The following is a 6,034-nucleotide window of genomic DNA, read 5'->3' as shown; positions in this document are numbered from 1 at the left end:
CTGAGCAGGCTCCCATTAGAACAGGGAGTGAAGGGTGTCTTCCACTGTGGTCTGTTTTCTTCATTTCTTTCTGCCCTCCTTCCAAGAGCCCCATGGTGTCTGTGAACTTGGCCCTCTACCTTTTGAACCAGGGCTGTCCTGGCCTGACTTCAATTACTCTTGGCTCCCCTGATCCAGACTCACAGACTCAAATCCCTGAGCCATGGCTCCCCCCCCCAGTCAAGAAGCTCCCCACGGGCCCCATGGGCCATCATAGGGGCTGGGGTGGCTCTTGAGCAGTGCCCGGCTCACTGGATGTCACCAGGACTTCACCCTTTTGAAGCCCCTCACTGTTCCATCCACCTCTTCAATCAGCCTCACAAAAGGCCCCTCATCCCCCATCAGCAGGAGAAGCAAATAAATGGGGAGATGACGGCCGCTGTCCACACAGAGGCCTTGCTCATGTCAGCAGTGCGGTTTGAACGTGGTCCATGCGTGCTTGTGTGCGTGGCGTGTAATTGTGTGTGCGCTTGCCTGTGCTTTCTGCCTGAGCCAACCATTCCGAATCTGTTTATTTCCTTTTTATGATCACTCTCTCTCCCTCTGTACAGCACTAGGACGGGCCTGGCGTTCCAGGAATTGCTTGCAAGTGGTCCTCCAAGCCTGGAGCCGGCCTCTGCTGTCCCCATGCAGAGCACGTAATGGGTCCTCCCAGGGACAATTTGCATAAAGGATAAATAAGAGAAACACAATGTGAAGTTTATTCATTTTTAAATCCTGCAGCGTTTGTGATTGAAGGCCCAAGCTCAGATGTTTGCCGGATGCGTCCCATTAAGGCTCAGGGCTTTGTCTAATGTCTGCTCTGTTCCTGCAGGGGGGGTGTAATGTGCACCCCTTCCCGCACTGGAGGGCCGTTTCCAGAGCCTCCTGCCCAACAAGGGACGGAGGAGCGGCGGGCTGCGTTCCCTTCTTCCAGGCCCCCTCACTTTAATTTGCTGTAACAGAGCCAGCGCATTAAATACAAAACATACTGATGTTCCTGAGAACCCTGGAGGGTCTTTACCCTTCCTCGTCAGAGGAGCCTGGCATGCCGGGAGGGGGAGGAGAGGGTGTTTGGCACAGATGCGGGGTGGTGCCTCCGGCAGGTCACAACAGATCGTCTGCCGAGAGCTGTGCCCTCCCAGAGGGCGGGGGTGGGCCGGGGAGCAGAGGTGCCATCATACGTGTGGAGAGGGAGCATGTGGACAGGCCACTATGGACACAGCAGTGGTCTGTGGACTAATGACAAGGCAGGAAGGAAGAGAGGAGGAAGAGGAGGGAGAAGGGGGTAATAAGGAGAGGGGAGGGTGGGCAGAACGCTACTCAGCAGTAGTGTTTGACGGTGCCTCGTCACTCCCAGGTCAGCGTTGTCCAGCAAGTTCCCAAGATGGTACAAGAGTTCGAGGAAGCTGGACGGGACTCTCACTTTTGGCATCTCTCTGTTCAAAATGCCCTGGAGCTCCAGGAATTTGGCAGGGTAGATCTGGCTGTCATCTTGTACATATTCGTTATAACAAGTGATGCAAGAAGAATTGAGGCATCTCCTCCAGCAAATTCACTATTTCCCTAACAGTGTGTCCCCCAGGGCTGGAGGCTCAGAACCAACAGAGGGAGCAATACAGCCCGCACTCTGGCAGGACGGGGCAGGACCAATAGCCAGACCCCAACGGGCATGTATTCTTTGCTCAAGTTGGCCAAGAGCCTCCAAGCTCGGGGGTGACAACTTCCCTTTTCCTCTGAAATGGTTAACTGTTAAACAAGTCTGTCTTCTCTTGGTCCATGCAACCCTCCTAACAGTTACAACCACATCTGTGGTGGCTGCCTATGCTCCTGGGCATGAGTTGCTTCTAATTCTTATGACTCCAGAAGTTACTGTTACCAGGACACCGAGACAGTTTAAATAAATTTCAGAAGGTCCCAAATCTAAGAACTGCCTGGGCTCTGATTCAAACCCAGTCCTGGAGCTTGTGGTGGTAGTGACGATGGTGTCAGTGATTGTGTGATGTGTTGGTGGTGCTGCTGGTGATAAGTGTGGTATTGGTGTTGGTGCTGATGGCTGTGTCGGCCATACTGAGATCGTGGATGATTGTGTTGGCAGTGTGAGTGGTAATTGCATCAGTGTTGACAACTGTGGTGTTGGTGTTGGTTGAGTAGACGGTCATGGTGGTTTTGGTGGTGATGTTCGTGCTGGCAGTGGTTGTAGCCAACATCTGAATCTTCCTGAAGACCCCTGGAAGACACCATCAATAAGGACTTTGATGTAGTTAGTTATAAGGTGCCCAGACTACTAGCGTTGGCCTCTTGCACTGGCTTCTTAGGGTGAGCAGGGAACTCACCACAAACTGGAAGAATCTGAACTTCTTTTGAGATCCAGGTGAGCTAGACAGGCTGGGCATTTGGTATGTGATTCTGTAGGAACTCAGGGCTCCTAGAGCTTTGTGCACAAGGTCTGGCCAGATAAGAGGCCCTTTTCACTGAGGGATTTAAGAACTAATGGGCAAGATCCCTGGCTCTTGAGTCTGGTCCATCCATTGGCCTATATTCTCTATCTGCTGATGCTTCCTGGAAATTTCACTGTTAGCTACTCACTTTGGATGGTTAAGCATTTCATTTTCCCTATTTAAAATATACATTCCCTACTTTTGAACATTCTTTAGGGGAACTGATGGTACTGGGAAACTTCTAGTAAATACTCTGTCCATGATCAAAATTCATGTCAATTCTGATTAGGAAGGAGGTCTAAACATCTCTAGTTTTAGCAATCCTACTCCAAATCTCCAGGGACCATAGACGAAATCCCAGCCACCTTGCCCTGGATGGGTTCTTTGCATCCAGTGAAATTGAAAGGATGGGACACGTTGGGGACCTGAAAAGAGGGACCAGTGGTGAGGTGAGATCAGACCTCATGGAAGGGGAAGAGTTGTCGGGGATACATGTCACCAGCCAAGATGAGCTGCTTGGGTCTCCCACACAATGTGAGTTGGACCACACAACACACATTACATCCATAATGGAGCCAGCTAGACCTCAATCCCAGCCTAGATCAATGAAGGCTGATACCAGACCAGCCCCCAGAGCAGCAGATCACTCCCCAGAATCCTGTGCTACATAATGCAATCACAGTCTTGTTAGGTATGAGACAGGGGCTCTGTTTAGCACTTTACTGTCCGCATGATCAGTGCGTGCTCGGTAGCTTCATGCGTGTCCGACTCTTTGCAACCCCATGGACTACAGCCTGCCAGGCTCCTCTGTCCACTGGATTTCCCAGGGAAGAATACTGGAGTGGGTAGCCATTTCCTTCTTCAGGGGATCTTCCCAACACAGGGAAGGAATCTGCATCTCCTGTTTTTCCTGCATTGCAGGCAGATTCTTAACCTGATGAGCCACTGGGGAAGCCAAAGTTACTGTCCACAAACACCTTCATGTCAATGCTTTTATTTAATAAATTTGATCCTTGCAAGAGTCCTGAAAAATAAGATGTAAATATTATTCCCATTTTGCAGACTTGGAAACTCAGTCTCAGGCCCAAAATGATGCAACTAGGAAGCAGTAAAGCCACTTATTAGAAAGTAAGTCACTCATTCATTAGTAAGTCATTCATTCATTACTGATCACCTACTATGTCCCAAGCACTAAAGTAGGCACTAGGTAAACACCCTTTTTGTTTCACTGTATCTCTTCATAACAGTAAAAAGTAACAGGTGAAAGTAAATAAAGTAACGAAAGAATTACTAAATTCAGATCCCCAAACACCAAAATGTTAACAATCTGGGGCCAGGGCAGGGATAAACAACCTCAGATACCTCAATATCTTTTGTCTTATCCAGCACCTTAATGCATGATCATAATGGTGATAATTGCAGTAAGAAATGGTTAAATTATCCTTGGCAAACAGTATTTGCTGGATGAGAAAACGGGTAATACATTTTGAAAAGATATTTAGCCATGATTATTTTAATATATATCAGAGTTGAAATATCAGTCTTGAGCAAACTCATTTGTGGAGCTGCTCCAGCTTTGGAAAGACTGAGTATATGAGGCATTGCTGCATAAATAGGACCTGGTCCTCATGTACAGTTTGGGCTCCTTCAGCCTGGAAAATGAAGCTAGCTGGTGTATACAGTCATCCCAGTATTGTCCTTCTGTGATCCAACCCTGCCTATCAGGGGCTCAGGTTGTGCAGGGTCGGGGGCTCAGATACTCCCTTCTGTCTCGCGGCTTCTGCAGCCTAACTCAACCGACAGAGTGCAAAATGGAGGGAGTGAGGAAAGCTGGCTGATGAAGGGGTTGGAGTGAGACTGGTTATCTTCTCTTGATTTAAAAATTAAAAAAAAGTGTCTTTAACTCTCTGTCAATTATGGTAAGTAAATAAGTAAGTAAATAATCCCTTGTCTGGGATGAGAGCTTCTTTAAAAAGGCAGTCCAATTAATTCTGTATATAAGCTTTTTTGAGACAGACCTGGGCTAGTTTGGGCTTCTCATGGGTAACATGGTCTTAGAAATGCCGGACAATTGTACTAACCGCTTCCCTGGCTGAAGACTGGTTTAGAGTCTGTGTGTGTCCCATTGCAAGGATAGGCAGATAGAGATTATAAAGTTGACTGGACATTTAAGAAAGTGAGAGTGGTCTTTAGGATGAGTTCCTGTGTCTTCTGGAGTAGATTTGAGTGAGTCCTTCACATCTCGCCATTGATTCTCCAAGCTTCCTGAAACACTATTCCTCATTGAGAGCTTTAGGGATGGGATGTGGGCATTCCTGAGTGGTGCGCAGAGAGCTGCTGGCTTGGAATACATGAGCAGAGAGTCATGGGAAGGTTCCATCTACCCTGACCTCAAGTCTTCCTTCCTCACAGGCTCTTGCTACCCATTTCCTAATTCCAGACATGGAATAACCTGGGTTCCCTCTCAAAGTGTGGACAGGTATTCAGCTCATGATGACTTAAGATAACACTTTCCAAGGACTCCCCACCCCCGAAGAGCTTCAGGAAGAAGGAAACACATTAAAGTAGAGCTGAAGGATGGGAGTAACTGGCAGAACATCCCCAAAGCTTCACCAGATGACTTGATGCAGCACCTCCCAACCACTGTGTACTTCAGTGAGTCCCCAGCACAGCAGCTAGTCAAGAAGAGGTGGAATGGCCCACCAGGAAGGTACGGGAAGAGTTTCTGAGTGCCCACTGGTTATATGCTCTCTAAGATTCCATGACTCTTGCAGTACAACCCAAGCAGCCGTGTGGACATGTCTCTGGGAGATACAAAGATAGATAGAGATTGAGTCAATACCAAAAGTCCTCTAGGCACTTGGTGGCTATATTTAACAATCAAAATTTGAAGGTAGCAATTTCTAGTCTGTTTTCCACCTCCCTGTAGGTAGTTTCATCCAGAAGTGAGGATTCCTGGCTTCTCTCAGTTCTGTCTCTAAGCAGCCATGCAATCTTAAACACATTTCTTCAACCCCTGGTTCTTGGCTTGCTCACCTCTAACATGGAGATAACACAGTACCTTTAGTAATACCCGGCTATATTGCTGGGTCTGAGGTCTTCTTGGGATCAAGAACAAAGTCCACTTGCTTTTCCTACCTCTCTGGAATTCCACATGGGTTGAGAAATCACACAGATACTAGTGAGCTGAAATATGGTCATAAATGGAAGTGTACTTAAGAAAGGGAGAAAATGGAAATTTTTCTATATAAAGATGAACTAATTAGAAAGTTTCTTCTAGATTTAAAGGACCATGATGCTGTGATGAAAAGGCAGTGTGGGTTAATGAAAAGTCCTGAGTTTATTTGCCACATCATTGCCACACCCACAACTGTTCCTGAGTAACCTTCGTTGAGTCATTGTGCTTCCTGGGACAATATGTTGTGCCCTGCCTACCCAGAAGACTCAAATGAAGTTGGGTACTTGAAAGTGCTTTGAAATGTCCATAACACTATTCAAATGCAAACATTAATATTCCATTAATAGGGGGAATGATAGTGTCTGGAGTAGCTTTTGATTGACTACAAGGATTTGCC

This window comes from Bos grunniens, chromosome 24 (genome assembly GCF_055505025.1).
Source record: "Bos grunniens cultivar Pamir isolate PY7600 chromosome 24, Bosgru_T2T1.0, whole genome shotgun sequence".
In the NCBI taxonomy this organism is placed as follows: Eukaryota; Metazoa; Chordata; class Mammalia; order Artiodactyla; family Bovidae; genus Bos; species Bos grunniens.
This window is presented reverse-complemented; position numbering follows the sequence as displayed.